The 23571-nt window shown below is 41.6% G+C and overlaps 1 non-coding gene across 1 annotated transcript; it reads right to left on the minus strand.

Moving 5' to 3' along the window:
• Positions 1 to 7749: 7749 nt before the first annotated feature.
• Positions 7750 to 7856, minus strand: LOC137763258 (U6 spliceosomal RNA). The gene has a single exon (XR_011073801.1). It is a non-coding gene; the product is annotated as a U6 spliceosomal RNA (small nuclear RNA).
• Positions 7857 to 23571: the final 15715 nt, after the last annotated feature.

The raw sequence follows: 23571 nt of genomic DNA on the forward strand, positions 1-23571 counted from the left end.
CCTATCATTTAAAGCACTATCTTGCCAATAACTTCATCTCCCCAGCTCCGTTTTACCCTGCACTTGTCCGGCTAAACCCCAAGCATGGATTGGTTCTCAACCATCTACCTTTTCAGCTTTTGCATCTAAACTTGTCAGGTTCAGAGAGGTTAAGTCATTTGAGCAAGGACGCTTAGCTAATTAGGGGTCAGAACCAAGATCAAAACCCAGTCTATCTCACTGGAATGTGAGCCACCACAAAACAGCTATTTCCCATCATCAGCAGCCCTCTCACCACTTCCCTGCAGCAACGACTTCCTCACACCTTCCTTTACTCCCCTGTCACTCTCAGCAGAAGATGTCACCATTACAGAGGGAGGCAAGGCCCTCAGGAAGTCTGAACCCCTTCCCTCCCACCTCCTCCAGCCGCTCCTGGCAGCAGTTATGTCCTCTCTCCTGTCTCTTCTGTCTTCAGCATCTGCTCTGCCAGTGCTTTCCACTTGGCATGTACACATCAAGTCCATGCTATCAATAACCTTAACTGAGACTTTATACTTTGCTGGTTGATGTTTTATTTTACAATGAATATTTCCTTCATAATAACAAAAATATTATAGGTTATTTATGGAAAGGGAAAATGCTCATGATGTATGAAATGAAACAAGCATCCGTCAAAGTTGCCAATTTTTATTCAAATACATGTAGGTGAATTAAAGGACCATCACATAAGGATGATGTCACCTCTGTCAACTGGGCTTATAGAAGAATTGTCTATTCTTTTCACTTTTCTGAGCTTTTTTTTTTAAGGTTTATTTATTATTTATTTTTGGCTACATCCGGTCTTAGTTGCGGCACACAGGATCTTTCGTTGCGGCACACGGGCTTCTCTCTAGTTGTGGCGTGTGGGTTTTCTCTTCTCTAGTTGTGGTGCGCAGCCTCCAGAGCACGTGGGCTCTGCAGTTTGCGGCACGTGGGCTCTCTAGTTGAGGTGCACAAGCTCAGTAGTTGTGACGCAGGGGCTTAGTTGCCCGCGGCATGTGGGATCTTAGTTCCCTGACAAAGGATTGAACCCACGTCCCCTGCATTGTAAGGTGTATTCTTTACCACTGGACCACCAAGGAAGTCCTTTCTGTGCTTTCTGAGTTGCATGAAAAGAATATGTAACTACTTTTGTAATCAGAAAAGCTCACATGTTGTCTTTCAAAAATAAAATCACCGGGACTTCCCTGGTGACACAATGGTTAGGAATCTGCCTGCCCATGCAGGGGACACGGGTTCAATCCCTGGTCTGGGAGGATCCCACATGCCATGGAGCAACTAAGCTGGTGCACCACAACTGCTGAGCCTGTGCTCTAGAGCTCGCGAGACACAATTACTGAGCCCTCATGCCACAACTACTGAAGCCTGCGCGCCTAGAGCCTGTGTTCCGCAACAAGAGAAGCCACCGCAATGAGAAGCCCACACACAGCAACGAAGAGTAGCCTCCGCTCACCGCAACTAGAGAAAGCCCACGCGCAGCAATGAAGACCCAATGCAGCCAAAATAAATAAATAAATTAATTAATTTAAAAAATTCTTTAAAAAAGATGGAGCTGGAGGAATCCGGCTCCCTGACCTCAGACTATACTACAAAGCTACAGTAATCAAAACAGTATGGTACTGGCACAAAAACAGAAATATAGATCAATGGAACAGGATAGAAAGCCCAAAGGTAAAGCCACACACCTATGGTAACCTAATCTATGATAAAGGAGGCAAGAATATACAATGGAGAAAAGACAGTCTCTTCAATAAGTGGTTCTGGGAAAACTGGACAGCTACATGTAAAAGAATGAAATTAGAACACTCCCTAACACAGTACACAAAAATAACCTCAAAACGGATTAAAGACCTAAATGTAAGGCCAGACATTATCAAACTCTTAGAGGAAAACATAGGCAGAATACTCTTTGACAAGATCTTTTTTGACCCACCTCCTAGAGTAATGAAAATAAAAACAAAAATAAACAAATGGGATCTAACTAAACTTAAAAGATTTTGCATAGCAAAGGAAACCATAAACAAAACAAAAAGACAACCCTCAGAATGGGAGAAAATATTTGCAAATGAAGCAACCGACAAATGATTCATCTCCAAAATATACAAACAGCTCATGCAGCTCAGTATCAAAAAAACAAATTACCCAATTAAAAAAGATCTAAATAGACATTTCTCCAAAGAAGACATACAGATGGTCAAAAGCACATGAAAAGATGCTCTTCATCACTAATTATTAGAGAAATGCAAATCAAAACAACAATGAGGTATCACCTCACACTGGTCAGAATGGCCATCATCAAAAAATCTACAAACAATAAATGCCAGAGAGGGTGTGGAGAAAAGGGAACCCTCTTACACTGTTGGTGGGAATGTAATTGGTACAGCCACTATGGAGAACAGTATGGAGTTTCCTTAAAAAACTAAGAATAGAACTACCATATGATCCAGCAATTCCACTCCTGGGCATATACTAGAGAAAACCATAATTCAAAAAGATACATGCACCCCAATGCTCATTGCAGCACTATTTATAATAACCAGGACATGGAAGCAACCTAAATGTCCATCAGTAGAGGAATGGATAAAGAAGATGTGGTACATATACAGTGAAATATTACTAAACCATAAAAAAGAACAAAATAATGCCATTTGCAGCAACATGGATGGACCTAGAGATTGTCATACTGAGTGAAGTAAGTCAGACACAGAAAGACAAATATCATAAGATATCGTTTATATGTGGAATCTAAAAAAAAGGGTACAACTGAACTTATTTACAAAACCGAAGTAGAGTCACGGATGTAGAAAACAGACTTATGGTTACCAGGGGATGGGGGGGAGGGATAAATTGGGAGACCGAGATTGACGTATACACACTACTATATATAGAATAGATAACAAACAAGAACCTGCTGTATAGCACAGAGAGCTCTGCTCAATACTCTGTAATGGCCTATATGGGAAAAGAATCTTTAAAAAAAAAAAAAAGAGTAGATATATGTATATGTATAACTGATTCACTTTGCTGTACACCTGAAACTAACACAACGTTGTAAATCAACTATACTTCAATAAAAAATTTTTAAAAAGAGACAATCAAATCCCCCACTCCTTTTTTCAGCCACCACCCTGTCTCTTTCTCTCTCTTTTTTTTTTTTGCCATGCTGTGAGGCTTGTGGGATCTTAGTTCCCTGACCAGGGATTGAACCCGGGCCCTCGGCAGTGAAAGCATGGAGTCCTAACCACTGGACTGCCAGCGAATTCCCCCGGTCTCTTTCTTTTTCACATCTCTGCTATTCCAAAGAGCAGTCTTCTCCACCTCCAAACCTTCCGTTCACCCCTCAGCCCGTTACAATCGCTCTTCCTCCACCTCCTGCATCCCTGAAGAAACCTCTCTTGCCAAGGTCACCAGTGACATCCTCCTTATCGACTCTAACCCTTATCTTGCTTGCTCTCTCCATAGCATTTGGCCCTGTTAAGCATTTTCTTCTTGAAACTTGTTTCTTCTCCTGGTTTCCGTGATGGCACTCTCTCCACTCTCCACCCCCAATTTTTGGCCCCTCTATTTCAACTTTCTTTTCAGGCTCCTCTTTCTCTGCTTTTTCCTTAAACATTAGTATTCCTTGGGAGTTCCATCCTGGGCTTTCTTACTTCTCTCTCTATGCCCTCTCTCTCTCAACATCCCCAACATCTCATTCTCTGGATCTCCAACATCCGTCATTTTTTTATGCTGCTGACGTCTGCATTTGTAGCTTCAGCCTATAGGTCGAAATGCATTCCAGAGTTTCAAATCCATAGAGCCATCCAGATACAGGAATTTTTAATTAAATGTCCCACAACACCCAACCCATCTTCTTCCCCATGCCCTTGCCTGTTCTTGTTTTCGTTTTTTTCTAAGGGGGTGAATCATCTTTTGTTTTTCTCTTTTCTTCCATCCTTACTGCTAAGCAATGTTGAAGTCCTGTCCTTTTTACCTCAAAATACCCCAAATTCATCCTCTCTTATCATTCCCCTACACACATTAGAGTCATGAAAAGATAATCTATGAAAGAAAGGAAGGAAGGAAGGAAGGAAGGAAGGAAAAGAAAAGAAAAGAAAAAAGAGAAAAGAAAAAAAGAAGGTTGGACAACAGGCTTCTAATTGGCAACAATAGATACAAAACCACATTGGAATTGTATGTAAAGTCTTGATGGAAAATAAACATCAGCCTGGAATTCTATTATACGCTCCCATTTTCTTTGGGTTTACTCTGCTGTTTTTTTTTTTAACCTTCTTAAATTGGCAATTAGCTCATTATTTTTTAGTCTTTATTGTTTCCTTGTTTGGTCAATTTTCATATAGTTTTATAAAATACATTTTTCCTCAGATTTTATTTTATACTACAATGTCATATTTTGACAATACTTGTGAGATATTCTTTTTTTAAAATAAATTTATTTATTTATGGCTGCGTTGGGTCTTCGTTGCTGCGTGCAGGCTTTCTCTAGTTGCGGCGAGCAGGGGCTACTGTTTGTAGCGGTGCATGGGCTTCTCATTGCGGTGGCTTCTCTTTGTTGCGGAGCACAGGCTCTAGGCGCACGGGCTTCAGTAGTTGCAGCGCGTGGACTCAGTAGTTGTGGTGTGAGGGCTCTAGAGCGCAGGCTCAGTAGTTGTGGCACACAGGCTTAGTTGCTCCGCGGCATGTGAGATCTTCCTGGACCAGGGCTCGAACCCATGTCCCCTGCATTGGCAGGCAGATTCTTAACCACTGCACCACCAGGGAAGTCCCGTGAGATATTCTTTTACTGACATTCCTGAGAATGGAATGGAGTTAAAATATGAATAAAACACAAGGCCATTATCTGATAAGTCAGGATAGAGAAATCAGAGCTATATGACAAATGAGTTAAGACTATAATGATGAAACAACAGAATGAGGTATTGTTTGAAATATTGATAGAATCAACACTTTATGCACCTCAGAGTTATGAGGAAAGTAACTTCCTATCCTGAGAGGACAAATTTGATGCAAAATAAATTATTATAATGTGAAAACACATTAGAGTAATCCAAAATGTGTTTTTCTAATAGATTCCATTAGGACACCTAACAATCATTGGGAGATGCAGTCATATGTCACTTCTGGTTCTCAGAGATATACTGGTTCAGTACATCTTGGGTGGGGTAATTAATCTGCATTTTTAATCTCCATCACAAGTAAAACCGACTTAGGCTGTTTCAGAGATAACACTGTTTTCATATTGTGTGAGAGATGAATGACAATTTATGCACTTCCTTTTTTTTTGGCTGCGAGGCTTCCTGGATCTTATTTTCCTGACCAGGAATTGAACCCGTGCCCTTGGCAGTGAAAGTGTGGAGTCCTAACCACTGGACCGCCAGGGAATTCCCTATACAATTCTAATAGCTGCTTTTAATGTATATAGAGAGAGACCTCAATGAAATTCTATAATAGATGTAGGAAATTTCAGCATTTTTTGCGCATTTTATTTATTTATTTATTTAATTTTTTTTTTGGCCATGCTGCTACAGCATGTGGGACCTTAGTTCCCCAAACAGGATTTGAACACGTGCCGCCTGCATTGGAAGGGCAGAGTCTTAACCACTGGACCGCTAGGGAAGCCCATCTGCAGCTTTTTGAGAAAAAAACCTAAACCTATAGCTCATCAGAAACAAAATAAACTTCTCCAACCTACTGCTTTTAGGAAATGTTGCTTTGTAAATTTTGGTAATAAAATCAATAAAACCCCTAGTTCACTTAGTACACTTTTTAGATAGAAGATTGGGATTTAGCTCTTTACTCCACATGCAATACTCATCCCCTCTTCCAATAGTAGACAATGATTTTTGGGTAAATTGGTATTTACTGTTTGTATAATTATGACTACGTAAACTCTGTTCACTATTAAGCCACTATTAAATTTGACTCTTATGCACAGTTTTGTTTTTCCCAGAATTTATAATTGCCTTGGGCTCTTTTGTTTCTTTGTTTCATTTTCATTTCCTCTGTTAGAAGTGTAAACCTCTCAAATTTGTCAAACAAAGTAGGTAGCCTGATGACCTCATGTGATGGCCTTCTGTTCCAATCTGGCTGGTTGCATGAGGCCTGCTGCAAAGTTGTCCTGGCTCTTCCTTACACCGTCATCCAGGGAATCCCTTTGTTTCTCTTCTGTGTGGACCCTCTGTCTCCTAGATACCATGTTCTGATTTTCCCTGGTTTCATGCTCTGTGTTAGTGGAATTCATCATCCACTAGCTTCCTGAGGAAGGGAGCCCAGAAAGCAAATTTCCTGTCTTTGCATGCCTGAAAACATCTTGGTGGAGTATACAATTTTAGATTAAAAATAATGTTTGTTTAGAATTTTGAGGGCATTGTCCCTTGTTATCTAGTTTTTAGGAGTGTTATTAAATCCAATGCCATTCTGAATATGCAACTGAGTATCTTTTGTATGCAACCTGATTTTCTCTCTGGAAAACTTTAGAAGTTGCTCTTAATATTTACTCTAAAATTCCATGATGAAAATCCCTTGGGTGTTTGATTTTTTAAAATTTTTGTTTCTTTGTTTTTTTAAATTTAATGTGCTGGGCATTTAATAGGCCCTTTCAATCTGGAAACTCAAGTCCTTCAGTGCAGGAAATTGTTATTGAATTATTTCTTTAATAATTTTCCCACTGGCTATTTTATTTCTTCTCTCTTTCTAAAACTCCTTTTACCCAGATATTCTGTCTCCTAGACTGAACCTCTTATTTTCTTACATTTATTTCATATTTTCTATTTCTTTGTATTTTTATTCTACTCTCCAGGATATTTCTTCAACTTTATCTTAGAATCTTTTTTATTAAATTACTAACTTCTACTTCCATTTTTTTCCTTCGTTTTTTTCGCCCATGCCGTGCAGCTTGTGGGAATCTTAGTTACTTGATCAGGGATCGAACTCAGCCCACACAGTGAAAGTGCCGCGTCTTAACCACTGGACCGCCAGGGAATTCCCTCCACTTCCATATTTTTATTTTTATTTATTTAATTAATTAATTTATTTATTTTTGGCTGGACAGACATATGGGATCTTAGTTCCCTGACCAGGTATCGAACCCATGCCCCCTGCAGTGGAAGGGTGGAGTGTTAACCACTGGACTGCCAGGGAAATTTCTCACTTCTTATTTTTAATTTCCAAGAAGTCTTTATTATTTTCTTTTTTAAAAAATTTTTATTGGAGTATAGTTGATTTAAGTGTTGTATTAGTTTCAGGTGTACAGCAAAGTGAATCAGTTATACAAAAAATATGGAACAGGGACTTCCCTGGTGGTGCAGTGGTTAAGAATCCGCCCGCCAATGAAGGGGACACAGGTTTGATCCCTGGCTCCGGAAGATCCCATATGCCGCGGAGCAACAAAGCCCGTGCGCCACAACTACAGAGCCCACGTGCCACAACTACTGAAGCCCGTGTGCCTAGAGCCTGTGCTCCGCAACAAGAGAAGCCACTGCAGTGAGAAGCCCATGCAGCACAACGAAGAGTAACCCCCACTCACCGCAACTAGAGAAAGCCCACGCACAGCAACGAAGACCAAACGCAGCCAAAAAAATAAATAAATAAAATTAAATAAATAAATAAATAAATAAATAAATAAAATAAAATAAAATGCCATCAGCTAGTGAGAAATGGCAACTACTCCATACCATCAGCCAACCCCAGGCCTTGGGTCCGCTTGCCTCACTTTCTCTTCCTTTAAAAAAAAAAAGTTTGGAACACTTCACGAATTTACGTGTCATCCTTGTGCAGGGGCCATGCTAATCTTCTCTGTACCGTTCCAACTTTAGTATATGTGCTGCCAAAGTGAGCACAAGTCTTTATTAGTTTCTGAATGTTCCTTTTAAAAATAGCATCCTTTCTTTTATCATGGGTGCAATATTTTCTCTTGATTTCTGAAGATATTAATTGCAGTTTTTTGGACATTTTCTTCTGGTCCCTTCATTACCCTCCAGGTTCCTTTTCTTTTGGCTTCTGACTTTTATGTTTGAGGCTGCCTTCAACTCTCCGGCGAGCCTTGGCTGTCTGTTCCAACTTAAGCATGAGGTCCAAAAGAGCTGACTGGAAGCCCCGTGGAGGTGCCAGAGATGGTCAGCTGGGGGTGACTCACTGTGTGGTGGGTGAGGGAGAGATCAGTCTTCTAGCTCCTGTAAACTTTGTCTCCTGGGCCAATCATTATCCCCAAAAAGGAATTTTCAGTCCCCTTGCCCCTGCTTCCAGAGGACAAAGAACTTTTAATCTTTAAAGTCTTTACAAGTTCTAAGACTCCAATTATTTTATTCCTGTTTGGTTTTCCACTCCCTACCTCATGAGTAGAATGGAAAATATTCAAACTTAAGGATTTAAAACTTTACGCATATGACTTTCCATTTTTCAAAATTACATCTCTCATCTTCTCCTTTATGTTTTTAAATTTCCTTACTCTCATTTTGATGTGGTTTCTGGATGAAGCAGAGATAAATGTGTGTGCTCAATCCACCATGTTTAACCAGAAGTTCCCACCTCCTTAAGTCTTAATTACCTTTTTTCTCTAACTCATGACATGGTTGTAAAAATTAAAGTTGGTAGTGCATGTGTAACATGATGTTCAAAGAGATTTTTCTTGTTGTCTTAGAGTTTGAGCTAAGTCCTCAAGGAGAGAAGAGCATGTAGGTACTCCACATTGTAGAGAAAGACTTTACTGGACAGACAAAAGAGAACAACTCCTCTAACAATGATGGTCCCTTATCATCATCTTCAGCCTCTATAAATGAGAATATTGACAAGGGAATGGAGAGTTACGGAGATAAGGTTTTTGGTCTGTTCTGTAATGCATTGTTATTTCCCCTTCCTCATTCTTAGGTAGGTGAGCAGAGGCTACAGACCAAGTAAGGAGAGTACCAAGAGATTGCAGGTGCTTGCAGGTAACTCAGTCCTTGGCTGGATGATTCTTGTGTAATGGAATTATTGTCCTAGTGCTGCTACAGAGCTCAAGCAAAGCACTGTGAGAGAGTTTTGGAAAAACTGACATGAGTTTACTGGCATTTGGGAGATGCATATGAACATAGAGATGAGTATATGCTGATAGTTTGGTGAATGGGGCATATTAGAGATTGACAGGAGCCTGGCCCTGGAACAGCAGTGCTCAAGAGCAGCCTGTACTTCCAGCACCTGGCATGGGAAGGATGTGGGAGTTTCTCATGGGCCAAGAGGACATCATAGAAAGTACCTGGGCTTTAACCATCTAGATGGGACCCTGTCCAAGAGAGACCCCTGCAGGGCAAGAAGACTCTAATGGCAAGGTACTGTGGGCTAGAAGCTCAGGGTACTGTGCAAGATGTCAGTTGGAGATGCACTGCAGACATCAAGGACTATGCAGTGTGGAGGCCTCGTGAGTCTCCTCAAATACCACCCCCCATGGGGCTTCCCTGGTGGCGCAGTGGTTGAGAATCTGCCTGCTAATGCAGGGCACACGGGTTCGAGCCCTGGTCTGGGAAGATCCCACATGCTGCGGAGCAACTGGGTCCGTGAGCCACAACTACTGAGCCTGCACGTCTGGAGCTTGTGCTCCGCAACAAGAGAGGCCGCGATAGTGAGAGGCCCGCACACCGCGATGAAGAGTGGCCCCCGCTTGCCACAACTAGAGAAAGCCCTCGCACAGAAACGAAGACCCAACACAGCCAAAAATAAATAAATTAATTAATTACTAATAAGCCTTAAAAAAAAAAATACCACCCCCAAAAGAAAGCCAGAACTTAGGCACCTGTCACACAGAAGGTTCTAACAGCCCTGGTCATATAAAACGTAGGTACCTGTCATACAGAAGGTTCTAACAGCCTTGGTCATATAAAATTACCCTTTTTCCTTTCTCCCACCATTCCAGCCCTCTACAAGCCAGAGGCAGGAAGTGGAGGGAGGGTGGAAGAAGAGCGAAGATAAAGGTACCCCCCATCCTTTGCCATTTCAGGTCTCTGGGCTGTGGGTCCAACCTGAGCTGGGGGGGTGTGACCTGGGAATTGAATATAAGACTGTAATTTTAAAACTGGACTGTTCAAGACTTGTATTCCATGAAAATGACAAGAAAACCATGAGGTGTACTTGAGAAATGTGTTCCAGGGTGGGGAAGCCTGCTGACAGAGCACGGTTGAAGGCAGCAGTTGATGGCAAGATAGGGTGGGGGGAGATTCTTTGCACCTTATCAAACCCAGACAGTTAAATAAATCAGCTACAACTTAAAGTGCTAGGCATTCATTCAATCAGCATTTATTGAGTGCCTACTCTGTGCCAGATTCTATGTAAGTTTCAGGGAATAAAAATAATGAGTGAAACCAAAGGAGCCCCTGCTTTGGATAATCAAGTGAGGAAGACATACTGTCTAAGGTAGAAACTGCATTTAGCTGCTAATAATGGAGACCAGAAATAAGACTGGAGTTTTATTTTTCTTTTGTGTCAAGAATGGCCATGGGTAAGTAGTTCACAGTAGCTCCATCATCAACAGAGCCCATCTATCTCTATCACCATTCTCTACCTCTTTATCTCTATCACCATTCTATCTATTTGTATCACCATTCTCAGACTGTGGTTTTCATTCTTAAGGTTAACTCATGGTCCAAGGTGACTGAATGGGGCTCCAGCTTTCATATCTGCATTCCAGACAGAAATCAGGAGGAAAGGGGAAAGGGCAGAAGAGGATCAATATCAGCTTTTTTGCCCCCTTTTAAAAAGCCTTCTTGGATGTCTCATCCAACAACTTTGGCTGACATCTCATTGGCCAGAATTTTCTCACATGACCACTCTTAGATGCAAGGGAATGTGGGAAATATAAGAATTGTTTTATTGAGGAAGAAGAGGAGAATGGAGTTTAGATAGATAGCTACCAAACTGTGCAGCAGTACATCCCTTCAGCTACTCAAAATCTATCAGTTCCTCACGTGGCTCTTTGTGGTCCGGTAAACTATAAACCAAAGACAAATTCTCAGCCCCCAACACACCTGATATACAATGGTGGAACAGGAAATGTCAACCACAAGCAAAACTCTCATTCAGAAAATGAAAGCCTAGGAAACACCCAGCAGTCACTAGTCACTAATCTATTGACCATTGAGTGGTTTGTGTATGTTCTCATCCCTTGAACCTGGATGTGCCAGTGGCTGCTTGACCAGTAGAACATAGAGGAAGTAATGCTCTGTAGCCTCTGAGGCTAGGTCCTGAAAGGCAATGCAGCTTCTGCCTCGTTTGCTGGAACACTTATGCTGGGACCCCCTAAGTTAGCATTCCAACTGGCCTGAGGCCACCATCTTGTGAGGAAACCCAAATTTGCCTACACAGAGAGCCACTGAGAAGCTCCGAGAATATATGAAGAAAGTGGGATGCCCAGTCAGCCCCTAGCTGCTCCGGCTTCAGCTGTGTAACTATAATCACATGAGATACCCTGAGCCAGAGTGCCCAACGAAGCCCTCTGGAGCCAAAGGAACTGTGGGGATAACAAATAATTGTTATTTTTAAAAATTGAAGTGTAGTTGGTTTACAATGTTGTGCCAGTCTCTGCTGAACAGCAAAGTGACTCAGTTTTATACATATAGACATTCTTTTTTTAAATATTCTTTTCCATTATGGTTTATCCCAGGAGATTGGATATAGTTCCCTGTACTGTACAGTAGGACCTTGTTGTTTATCCATTCTAAATGTAATAGTTTGTGAGCTTCCCTGGTGGTGCAGTGGTTAAGAATCCCCCTGCCAATGCAGGGGACACGGGTTCGAGCCCTGGTCCGGGGAGATTCCACATGCTGCGGAGCAACTAAGCCCGTGTGCAACAGCTACTGAGCCTGTTCTCTAAAGCCTGCGAGCCACAACTACTGAGCCCATGTGCCACAACTGCTGAGCCCGTGTACCACAACTACTGAAGCCCGTGCACCTAGAGCCTGTGCTCCGCAATGAAGAGTAGCCCCCGCTCGCCACAACTAGAGAAAGCCCGCGCGCAGCAAGGAAGACCCAACGCAGCCAAAAATTAAAAAATTAATTAATTAAATAAAATTTTAAAAAAATATAATAGTTTGCATCTACTAATCCCAAACTCCCAGCCCATCCATCTCCCTCCCTCCCTCCCTGCCTTGGCAACAACAAGTCTGATCCCTATGTCTGTGAGTCTGTTCCTGTTTTATAGATAGGTTCATTTGTGCCGCATTTTAGATTCCACATGTAAGTGATATGATATGGTATTTGTCTTTCACTTTCTGACTTACTTCACTTAGTATGATAATCTTTTGTTGTATCCATGTTGCTGCAATTGGCATTATTTTGTTCTTTCTTATGGCTGAGGAGTATTTCATTGTATGTGGGTACCACATCTTCTTTATCCATGCCTCTGTCGGTGGACATTTAGGTTGTTTCCATGTCTTGGCTATTGTGAATAATGCTGCTATCATCATAGGGGTGCATGTATCTTTTTGAATTAAAGTCTCATTCAGGTATATGCCCAGGAGTGGGATTGCTGAATCATATGGTAATTCTATTTTTAGTTTTCTGAGGAACCTCCATACTGTTTTCCATAATGGCTGCACCAAGTTACATTTCCACCAACAGTGTAGGAGGGTTCCCTTCTCTCCACACCCTCTCCAGTATTTGTTATCCATAGAATTTTTATTTATTTAATTTATTTATTTTTGGCTGCGTTGGGTCTTCGTTGCTGCGTGCAGGCTTTCTCTAGTTGCGGCAAGCTGGGGCTACTCTTCGTTGCGGTGCGAGGGCTTCTCATTGTGGTGACTTCTCTTGTTGCAGAGCATGGGCTCTAGGTGCACGGGCTTCAGTAGTTGTGGCACATGGGCTCAGTAGTTGTGGCTCCCGGGCTCTAGAGCGCAGGCTCAGTAGTTGTGGTGCACGGGCTTAGTTGCTCCACGGCATGTGGGATCTTCCCGGACCAGGGCTCGAACCCGTGTCCCTTGCATTGGCAGGCAGATTCTTAACCACTGAGCCACCAGGGAAGTCCCTTGTAGGCTTTTTAGTGATGGCCATTCTTACTGGTGTGAGGTGGTACCTCATTGTAGCTCTGATTTGCATTTCTCTAATAATTAGTGACATTGAGCATCGTTTCATGTGCCTACTGGCCATCTGTATGTCTTCTTTGGAGAAATGTCTATTAAGATCTTCTGCCCATTTTTCGATTGGGTTGTTTGTTTGTTTTATTTATTTTATTTTTGGCTGCATTTGGTCTTCGTTGCTGCGCGCTGGCTTTCTCTAGCTGCCTCGAGCAGGGGCTGCTCTTCGTTGTGGTGCGTGGGCTTCTCATTGTGGTGGCTTCTCTTGTTGCAGAGCATGGGCTCCAGGCACTCAGGCCCCAGTAGCTGTGGCGCACGGGCCTAGTTGCTCTGGGGCATGTGGGATCCTCCTGGACCAGGGATCGAACCCGTGTCCCCTGCTTTGGCAGGCGGACTCCCAACCACTGTGCCACCAGGGAAGCCTCAGTTATTTGTTTTTTGTTGTTGAGTTATATAAGCTGTTTGTATATTTTGGAGATTAAGCCCTTGTTTGTTGCATCATTTGCAAATACTCTCTCCCATTCTGTAGGTTGTCCTTTTTTTTTTTTTTTTAATGGCTTCCTTTGCTGTGCAAAAGCTTGTAAGTTTGATTAGGTCCCAACAAATAATTGTTATTTTAATCCACTAAATTTTGAGGTGGCAATAGATAACCAGAACAACAGTGTATATCAGATCTGGGGGTCAAGGACCACCTGCCCCAACACAGGAGTAAGTTCCTTGGTTGGTCTATCTGGCTTGCCCTGGTTCTGCCCCCTGGGAAAATCCTCAGTTTCCCATGGTCCCTTGCTCTGTCCTCAGGGAGGTTGTTTCTTGTCCATGATCCCTCATGGCCCATCTGAACAGGCCCCTGTGGGTGACACCCACTTTAAGGGCTACACAGCTTTGGCAGCACCTCTAGAGGGAGCCACTTCTGTGTAGGAGGTTCAGGATGTTTTAGCTTACAGCCATAGCTGTTGCAGGCCAGATATGGGTTTTGTGTGTGTGTTTTTGTTAACATAGCTTCCTAAAATAATTAGTAAGCTTCCAGTCAATTCTTAAGCATGAGTTACTATGGCCAAAGATCTTACACATCATATTAGCCCTAAAAACTCATATTCTGCATGTTGGTTTCTGTGCTCTGACCATCTTCCCTAACTACTCCCCAGGATTTGAAGGGGAAGATAACATTGTTAATCTGGCCTTTGCTGGGAGTCTTGCACTGTGTAGGCACAGACCTCTTAACAGAAGGTGCTTGAGAAAGGGTTGGGTCCACAGTGTTAGATCCTGGCGGGGTGACTATTTAGCAGCTACCATTCTGAACTGCTTCCATTTGAACCTGTGTCCCCTGCAATGGCAGGCGGATTCTTAACCACTGTGCCACCAGGGAAGCCCTTCTTAATGGCTTTCTAAGATACAATGAGCAACCATTTGACCAAGTGGTTTGCAAATACTGAGGGTTGCCAGCTTTCCAGGCTGCAAAGGAGTGGATCCTCCCTACACACTTGCCCAACAAACTTCCCCTAAGCTAATGCCACATTCTAGATACTGTTAAGGCACTACCCCACTTCTAGTACCAACTATGTATCAACTTGGATTGCATTTATGTCTGTTACAGAGACTGGAAATAGCAGAGACTTAAACTAGATGGAAGTTAGTTTTTCCTGACAGGTGATAAAGTCTGGGTGTAGACAGCTCAGGGCTGACGTAGTGTCCCCAGGGATTCATCAGGTTCTCAGACTCCCTGTAACTGTCTCTCTACAGTCCTTAGCCTGTGGCTTCCATCCTCAGTGTGCCTCCAAATCACAAGATCCTTCGATCATCGCTCTAGACAGGAAACAGAAAGAGGGGAGATGGGAAAAAAGGACTAAAGAATTAAAGAGAGTACATGCCAGATGTCTGACCTTCCTTCAAGGAGTTTTCTGAAAGATCCATCCAGCAAACGCTACTCACATCTTTTTTCTGTTTACATACATAGTTAGAATGTAGTCACATGGTCACAATTAGCTGCAAGAGGTGGTATATGTAATATTTAAGCGGGTTATGCTGCCACCTGAGATAACAGGGGCCTGAGTAAACTTTTGGGGTTGATGAGTATGTTCATTATCTTGATGGTGGTGATGGTTTCATGGATGTATCAAAACTTATCATATTGTGCATTTTAAATACGTGCAGCGTATTGTATGTCAGTTGTACCTCAATAAATCTGTTAAAAATGTTGTATGTGTACAAGAAAAGAATGTGCTCCCAATTATTGGCTGCAGGGTTTTAGATAAGTTCAGTATGCCAAACCTTTACCTGTGTTGTTCAAATCTCCTATAACCTTACTGAAAAACACTTTTTTTTCTTGATCCATCAATTAACTGAGGGAAACATGTTAAAATTTCCCACAATTGTAGTGGATTTGTCAATTTCTCCTGGGAGTTCTGACAGTTTTTCTTTATAAATTTGAAGCTGTATCATTAAGAAATATAGGTTTTGGGCTTCCCTGGTGGCGCAGTGGTTGAGAATCTGCCTGCTAATGCAGGGGACACGGGTTCGAGCCCTGGTCTGGGAAGATCCCACATGCCGCGGAGCAACTGGGCCCGTGAGCCACAACTACTGAGCCTGCGCGTCTGGAGCCTGTGCTCCGCAACAAGAGAGGCCGCGATAGTGAGAGGCCCGCGCACCGCGATGAAGAGTGGCCCCCGCCCGCCGCAACTGGAGAAAGCCCTCGCACAGAAACGAAGACCCAACACAGCCAAAAATAAATAAATAAATAAATAAAGAGTTCGCAACTAAGGAGCCCACGTGCTGTGACTAAGACCCGGCACAACCAAATAAATAAATAAATATTAAAAAAAAAAAGAAATATAGGTTTATAATTATGTCTTCGTGGTGAATTAAAACATATCAATGTGGCAGGTCTTTTTATCTCTAGTTCATACTTCTGGTCATAAATTTTATTTTATCTAATATTAATATATCTACACAAAGTTTTTTTTTGTTTGTTTAGTATTTGCCTGGCACATATATGTTTTCTGTTCTTTTACTTTTAACTTTTTTTTCTTATGTTTTAGCTATATCTCTTGTAATCGACATATAGCTGGATATTAATTTTTATTTAGTCTAACAAACTCTGTATTTTGACTGGAGAATTTACTCCATTTATATTGGTTGTGATTATGTTATCACTGGATTCATTTCTACAAAAAAAATTTGGTGCTTTTAATCTGTCCAGATTTTTCTCTTATTTTTCCCCTTTCTTGTCTTCTTTTGGGCTATTTGAGGTTTTTCACACCTTATTCTTTTTTTTCTTCTTACATGCTTGGAAAGTACACACTCTGGTTCCATTAATATTTAAATTAAAAATTTTAACATGAACATTTAACAATCAAAATTAATTAAGGGAATTCCTTGGCTGTCCAGTGGTTAGGATTCCGCGCTTCCACTGCAGGGTGCACAGGTTCAATCCCTGGTCGGGGAACTAAGATCCCGCATGCAGCACTGTGTGGGGAAAAAAAAAAAAAAAATCAATTAATATATCAAAACAAAAACATTAGAATAACTTTAATCAGTCCCTTCCAACCAATATGCAGTTATGCTCAAGATTTTATTTCTATGTTTTCCTATTTTAGTTTTGTTTTTGTTTTTAGTTATATATGCACATAACTTGGTGTTAAACAGTTATAATACTTGTAAACAACACCTCCTGGCCCACACTCCCCATTTCCTCCTACCTAGAAGCAACCACCTTCAAATCTTCTACCTGGTATTTTATTAATTATCTCTTTTCATGTCTCTATATAACATATAGTGACTACTTGATTTTTTACTTAATAGTATTATGCACTGATTTCTAAAATGGAAGATAAGGACTCAGCTGTTTCAATCCTCCTCCTCCCTCCCCCATTTTCCCATAATTGTTTTCCCATAATTGTTACATAATTATGTAACAATTTTGGTTAAAGGACTATTCAGAATTTACATTATTTTGACTATGCAAATGATATTCATAGATGAGTCAATATGATACCTTCTCTTCCTTGAAATGCTTTTCGTTCTCTAGCTTTTACTAATTGACCCCAAACTCTTCTCCAACTGCCTGGATCTCCTCTGAAAGCATCAGTCAATCTTACTTTCTCCTGTGATCCCCCTTCACTCTCATCCTGGGGATTCTCCTGGCTTCTTCTCTGTGTTGCATCCTATTTCCCATATTCCACTGGACTTCCTTCTTGGTTTACTCTTGCTTTGGTGGACCAAAGCCTCCAGTTTTCTTTGAGATAGTTGTTCTAGCCCAACGAGCCAACGATCAGGATGGGCTTATTGGCCTGTGGCAGTGAGGGAGATCACAGACCAGGCGAAATGTGAGGATCTCACAAAACAGTGGAAAAGATATGTGTGCTGCAGGATTGGGGGCAAGGGTGAAGCTTAGGTGAAATTTAAATGAAGCAGAGTTCTTAGAGGTTCAAAGTAAATAGGGATCTGTGTAAAGAGGTTAATATCAGGTCTGGACTATGAAGTAAACACTGTTGTAGAATACTGTGTCCAGAAATCCCTTGTCTAAAGCTCTGCACCTGGGCTGTAAATCAAGGCTGCTTCTCTGTCTCAATGTGACTTGGATCCTTCAGGCAAAAGAAGAATGATTCATTCTTACTGATATGCTTTCAAAGAGCAGTTTTTTTTATAGTTTATGATTTTAGAGAACAAAGTTTTTCAGTGAGTAAGGGAGCAGTAGTCACAGAAAGGGGTCGTTATGAATTTTACTGCTGCATAGCTTGGGGAAAATAGTGTTTCTTGTTAACTTTACTGGCTTTCTGTGTCTATTATCCCAGCTTGATGAATGGCAGGCCAGCATTGCACTGTCTCAGTCACGGGTACGTTTTACTTTCTCAGGGTGTGTGGGAGACAATATTTTTTAGCCTTTTTGGGGAGCTGTTAGCTGTAAGGTTCTCTGTAGGATGATCTAGCCAGGTCTTTTCCTGGGGGAACCCCCAGTGTAAGTATCCTTAGATCAGATTCTCCAAAGCAAACCTATTCCAGTCTCCTACTTGGAGACTATAGTTCTGATTGCTAGTGTTCTGGGTACTGAGCTGGGGGAAAGGGCTGGGGTTCTCAGAATATAGGATGTAAATGTTCTTTCAGTCCTCCTGTTTTTAGAATAATATTCCTGCCCTCTCTGGAGCATAAACTTCCAGGTTTCTGCTATGGTGGAGAAGGAGCTGTCAAATTGCTGTGTGGACCAGGGATACACCCTTCCTTAAACAGATTTTCAAATAATTCTCCTATTTTTCATCCCACATTTACCATCCCCTTCAGAGGTATCTGGCGTTGCTGATTCCTGATAATCATGGGGGTTCTGCATCTGCAGTGTAATCAGCTTGTTTTTCAGCTTTGCCCACTGACTTAGACTTAGAATTCAGTTCTCTTTGATCTCTCTAGTCAGTCACACACATTCATCTGCTTTTTTAGCATCTGATATTACACTGCTGTTGTCTTTTCCATTCTCTTTGTCTTTGGGAGCTTATGTCTTTTAAAAAATCTCTTTATCGTCATTTCAGTAGATTTCAGAAAGGAACAAAAATAAATGAGTGTATACAATGTACCCTCTATACCCCCAAAATCTGTCTTGTTTTTAAACCACGTGAATCAGATATTATCACTATTGTCATATATAAGCAGTGTTGATTTAGATTTACTCATGAGTTTACTAATTTTTTTTTTTCACAAATGCTTACTTCACAGATCTTCTTTCTGGGATAATTTTTATTCTTCCGGAAGAAAATCCTGTACATTTCTTATTGTGAAGATATGTTGGTAGTAAACTCTCTGTTTTTGTTGATGTAAAATGTCTATATTTCACCCTCATACATGCCAAGGAGTTTGGACTTTTATCATGCAGGCAATTGGAGAGAGTGAAGCGTTTTAAGCATTTGAATATGATTAGCTTTGTTTGATAGAAAAAAATTTCATTTGGGATGGGGCAAGAATGAGGAAACTGTTGCAAACCACCAGGCTAGATATGATGGCGGCTGGAATAAGGTTGTGGTCGTGGGCTTGAGGGGTGGATTTGAGAGATATTAAGGAGGTGGAATGGACAAGCCTTGGTCATCACAGGGGATAAGGAAGAGGGATGAGTAAAAGACAGCTCTCAGGTTTCTGTGTGCGGGTTAGTGGTGCTAAGTTTCCCTGAGATGCAAGTCCAGGAACAAGAGAATGTTTGGTATAAAGCAGTGAATTTGGTTCTCATTGTGGGGCCTTGGAAGTGTCTGTGGTATTTCCAGTGGCGCTCTGGAACTCAGGTGGAAGATCTAAGTGAGTGATGCAGAGTTGTTAGGCCAAGGTGATAAATGTTTGTGGCTGAGGTCACATAGGGAGAGGGTGTGGACTGGAGAGGGAGTGTTAGAGTTGGGGGTGTAAGGACTTCTAGTTTCTGAAGAGTAAGCCTACCTGAATGAGAGTGTTGTCTAGTGGGCTGAAGGGACTTTTGTTGGACTCTGTACACGCACATATGGTAGTTTCAGTGCCTCGGTTTTCCCTTAGGTAGCAACAATTTAAAATAAACCACAGGAGCTTCCCTGGTGGCGCAGTGGTTAAGAATCCACCTGCCAATGCAGGGGACACGGGCTCAAGCCCTGGTCTGGGAAGATCCCACATGCTGCAGAGCAACTAAGCCCGTGCGCCACAACTACTGAGCCTGCGCTCTCGAGCCCACGTGCCACAACTACTGAAGCCTGTGCACCTAGAGCCTGTGCTCTGCAACAAGAGAAGCCACTGCAATGAGAAGCCCGCGCACCGCAACGAAGAGTAGCCCCTGCTCGCCGCAACTAGAGAAAGCCCACATGCAGCAACGAAGACCCAACGCAGCCAAAAATAAATAAATAAAATAAACCACAGGAAAGCTTTTCCCTTCTTTGTTGCCACAGTCCCATCTACCTTTAACAAGGCAGCTGCTGGGGAAATGAATAAGATAAATTTAAGCTCCAGGCAATAATATATGCCACCAACAGCACTGAGGACAAACAATTGTGAGGGCTTGATTGGTCAGGGTTCAGTACCATAAACAACATCCAGTCTAGATATTTTAAGGAGAAAGGGATTTATTGAATTAGATGTTTACAAAGTTGTTAGAAGGGCTGTACGAGAGGGGCTCTACTCTGGACTTCCATGAATAATTCTCAGAACATGGCAGAACCAGTCTGTCTGGTAGGCTGATCTTTGCCACAATCAGAAAGCTGGGAGGCTATCAGGAGGTTACTGGAACTATCCAGTTCAAGAACACAATACTGGGAGTTCCTTGGTGGTCCAGTGGTTAGGACTTTGCACTTCCACTGCAGGGGGCACGGGTTCAATCCCTGGTTGGGGAACTAAGATCCCGCAAGCTGCACAGCATGGCCCCGCAAACCACCCCCCAAAACACCATTTATTTAAGCAGAAAAAGAACACAATACTGCTCCATTGCAATTCAGTGGGGGAGAGGTTGGTCTTTTCAATAAGTGGTGAATATGCACTTGGGGGAAAAATGAACTTTGATCCTTAACCTCACACCGTATTCAAACATTAATTCACAATACGTCACACAGGGATATCAACTCAATGCTTTGTGACGACCTAGAGGGGTGGGATAGGGAGGGTAGGAGGGAGGTTCAAGAGGGAGGCGATATGGGGATATATGTATACATATAGCTGATTCACTTTGTTGTACACCAGAAACTAATACAACATTGCAAAGCAATTATACTCCAATAAAAACCAAAAATGTGAAAACAAAAAATAAAAACCAAAAAACCAAAAAAGCAATAAGTCGTAAACCTAAACGTGAAAAGTAAAACAGGGCTTCCCTGGTGGCGCAGTGGTTGAGAATCTACCTGCCGATGCAGGGGACACGGGTTCGAGCCCTGGTCTGGGAAGATCCCACATGCCGCGGAGCAACTGGGCCCGTGCGCCACAATTACTGAGCCTGCGCGTCTGGAGCCTGTGCTCCGCAACAAGAGAGGCCGCGATAGTGACAGGCCCGCGCACCGCGATGAAGAGTGGCCCCCGCTTGCCGCAACTAGAGAAAGCCCTCGCACAGAAACGAAGACCCAACACAGCCAACAACAACAACAACAAAATATATATATATATATATATATATATATATATATATATATATATATATATATATATATATATATATATATATATATATATATATATATATATATATAAGAAGAAAAAAAAAAAGTAAAACAAATAAGGCTTCTGGGGAAAAAAAAGTTTCTTGACCTTAACCAGGACATGAAAAACACTAACCTTAAGAGAAAGGTTGATAAATTGAGCTTTATTAAAATTAAAAACTTCTGGGAATTCCCTGGCAGTGGTTAGGACTCTGCGCTTTCACTGCAGGGGACGCGGGGTCAATCCCTGGTTGGGAAGCTAAGATCTCCCATGCCTGCCAGGCATGGCCCAAAATGACAACAATAACAAGAACAAAATTAAGAACTTCTTGGATGAACTTGGAAAACATTCTGCCAAGTGAAAGAAGCCAGACTTAAAAGGTCATATATTGTAAGATTCCATTTGTATGAAATATCTAGATAGTTAAATCTATAGAAACAGAACAGAGGTTGGTGGTTGCCAAGGGCTGGGAGGCTGGGGAATGGGAACAACTGCTTAATGGGTATGGCGTGTCCTTCTGGGGTGACGAAAATGTTTTGGAACTAGATAGATGTGGTGGTTACACAACAATATGAATATGCTAAATGTTACTCAGTCGTTCACTTTAAAATGTTAATTTTATATTATGTGAATTTCACCACACCAAAAAAATTAAGAATTTATGTTCACCAAAAAACACCACTAAGAAAGCAGAAAGGCAAGCCACAGACTGGAAGAAAATATCTGGAATTAACATTCTTAACAAAGGACTTGTGTCAATAATATATAAAAAACTACAAATCAATAAGCAAAACAAGATAAAACAAAAACAAACAAACAAAATGGACTTTCCTGGCTTTGTCCAGGGAAGTGGTTAAGACTCTGAGCTTCCACTGCAGTGGGATGCAGGGTCAATCCCTGGGTGGGGAACGAAGATCTCGCATGCCTGCAAGGTGAGGCCAAACAACAACAACAAAACAACAACAAAACAACAAAAAAATCCTGGACAAAGCACTTTATAAAAGAGATGATACAAATGGCCAATAAGAGTTATGAAAAGGTGCTTAACATCATTTTTCATCAGGGTAATACAAATGAAAACCACAATGAAATACCACAACATACTCACCAAAATACCTAAAACTAAAAGGATTGACAATGCCAAGTGTTGGTGAAGATACTGTAGGACAACTGGAACACTCATAAATTGCTGGTGGGAGTTTAAACTGGAATACTTAGGAAAGCTGGTACTACTTAGTCAAAGGAGACATACATATCTAGACCCACTATACTTGAGTATATACTCAGGAAAAATTAGTGCACCTGTCCATCAAAATAGAGATACAAAAATGTTCATAGTAGTTTTTACTTTTTTTGTTGTTGTTTTTGACCATGCCACGTGGCTTGTGGGATCTTATTTCCCCGACCAGGGATCGAACCCGCACCCCCTGCAGTGGAAGCACAGAGCCTTAAGCACTGGACCGCCAGGAAAGTCCCCATAGTAGTTTTATAGCCAAAAACTGGATACAATCAACAGTAGAATGGATAAATTGTGGTTTATTCATGAAATGAAATAATACATAGCAATAAAAAGAGAAAAAAACTAATACTATAACATGATTAGATCTCACAAACAAAATGTTGAAAGAAGCTAGATACACAAAAATCATATATTACAATTTCTTTTATAAGAAGTTCAAGAACAGGCAAAACAAGTCAATGGTGGTAGAAGCAGAATAGTAGTAACTATTGTGTGGGAAAAGCTAAGAGGGAAGCTTTGTGGAGCCAGGAATGTGCACACACACATGATTATACCACCCACCGCCACTCCTTGTTGCAGCCATCTACTGCCCTCACCCCACTCTGTCACTCTCTCCTACACAACTCCTGTTATAATTCTTGATTTCAATATCCTTGTAAATGAGCCTTCTAACCCCCTGGCTGCTCCGTCTCCCAGTTCATTCCTCTCTCCTGAATGCCTATTTCCTACCTTCTCTCTCCTCAGATCTCTAGTTCCTTCATCATTCTCATGAGCTCTTAGGGGATGATCTTGTTTCTTTAGCTGTGACAATACCAACTGTGACAATACTGAGAGACCTTCCACGGCTTTCTCACCATGTCCACTTACTCTGCCTTCTGTCCTTTATTATGGGTGAACTATCCATGTTCCTCTATTTGTGAACTAGACCCCACCCTTCACCTTTTTAAGCACTTGGCTCCCGGAAATTTTCTGTCTCTTTACTGCAATGTCACTTTTTCCTCTCTACAGGATCTTTTCCACCAGTGTACTAACATACTGCAATTTCTTCATCTTGAAATAGTCCTTTCCTGTCTTTTTCCTCCAGTTACCACCCCATTTCTCACCTTCCCTCCTTTGAAAAAATTGTCTATAGTCACTGTCTCCTTTTTTTTTTTTTTTTTT

Source organism: Eschrichtius robustus, chromosome 3 (genome assembly GCF_028021215.1).
Source record: "Eschrichtius robustus isolate mEscRob2 chromosome 3, mEscRob2.pri, whole genome shotgun sequence".
NCBI lineage: Eukaryota > Metazoa > Chordata > Mammalia > Artiodactyla > Eschrichtiidae > Eschrichtius > Eschrichtius robustus.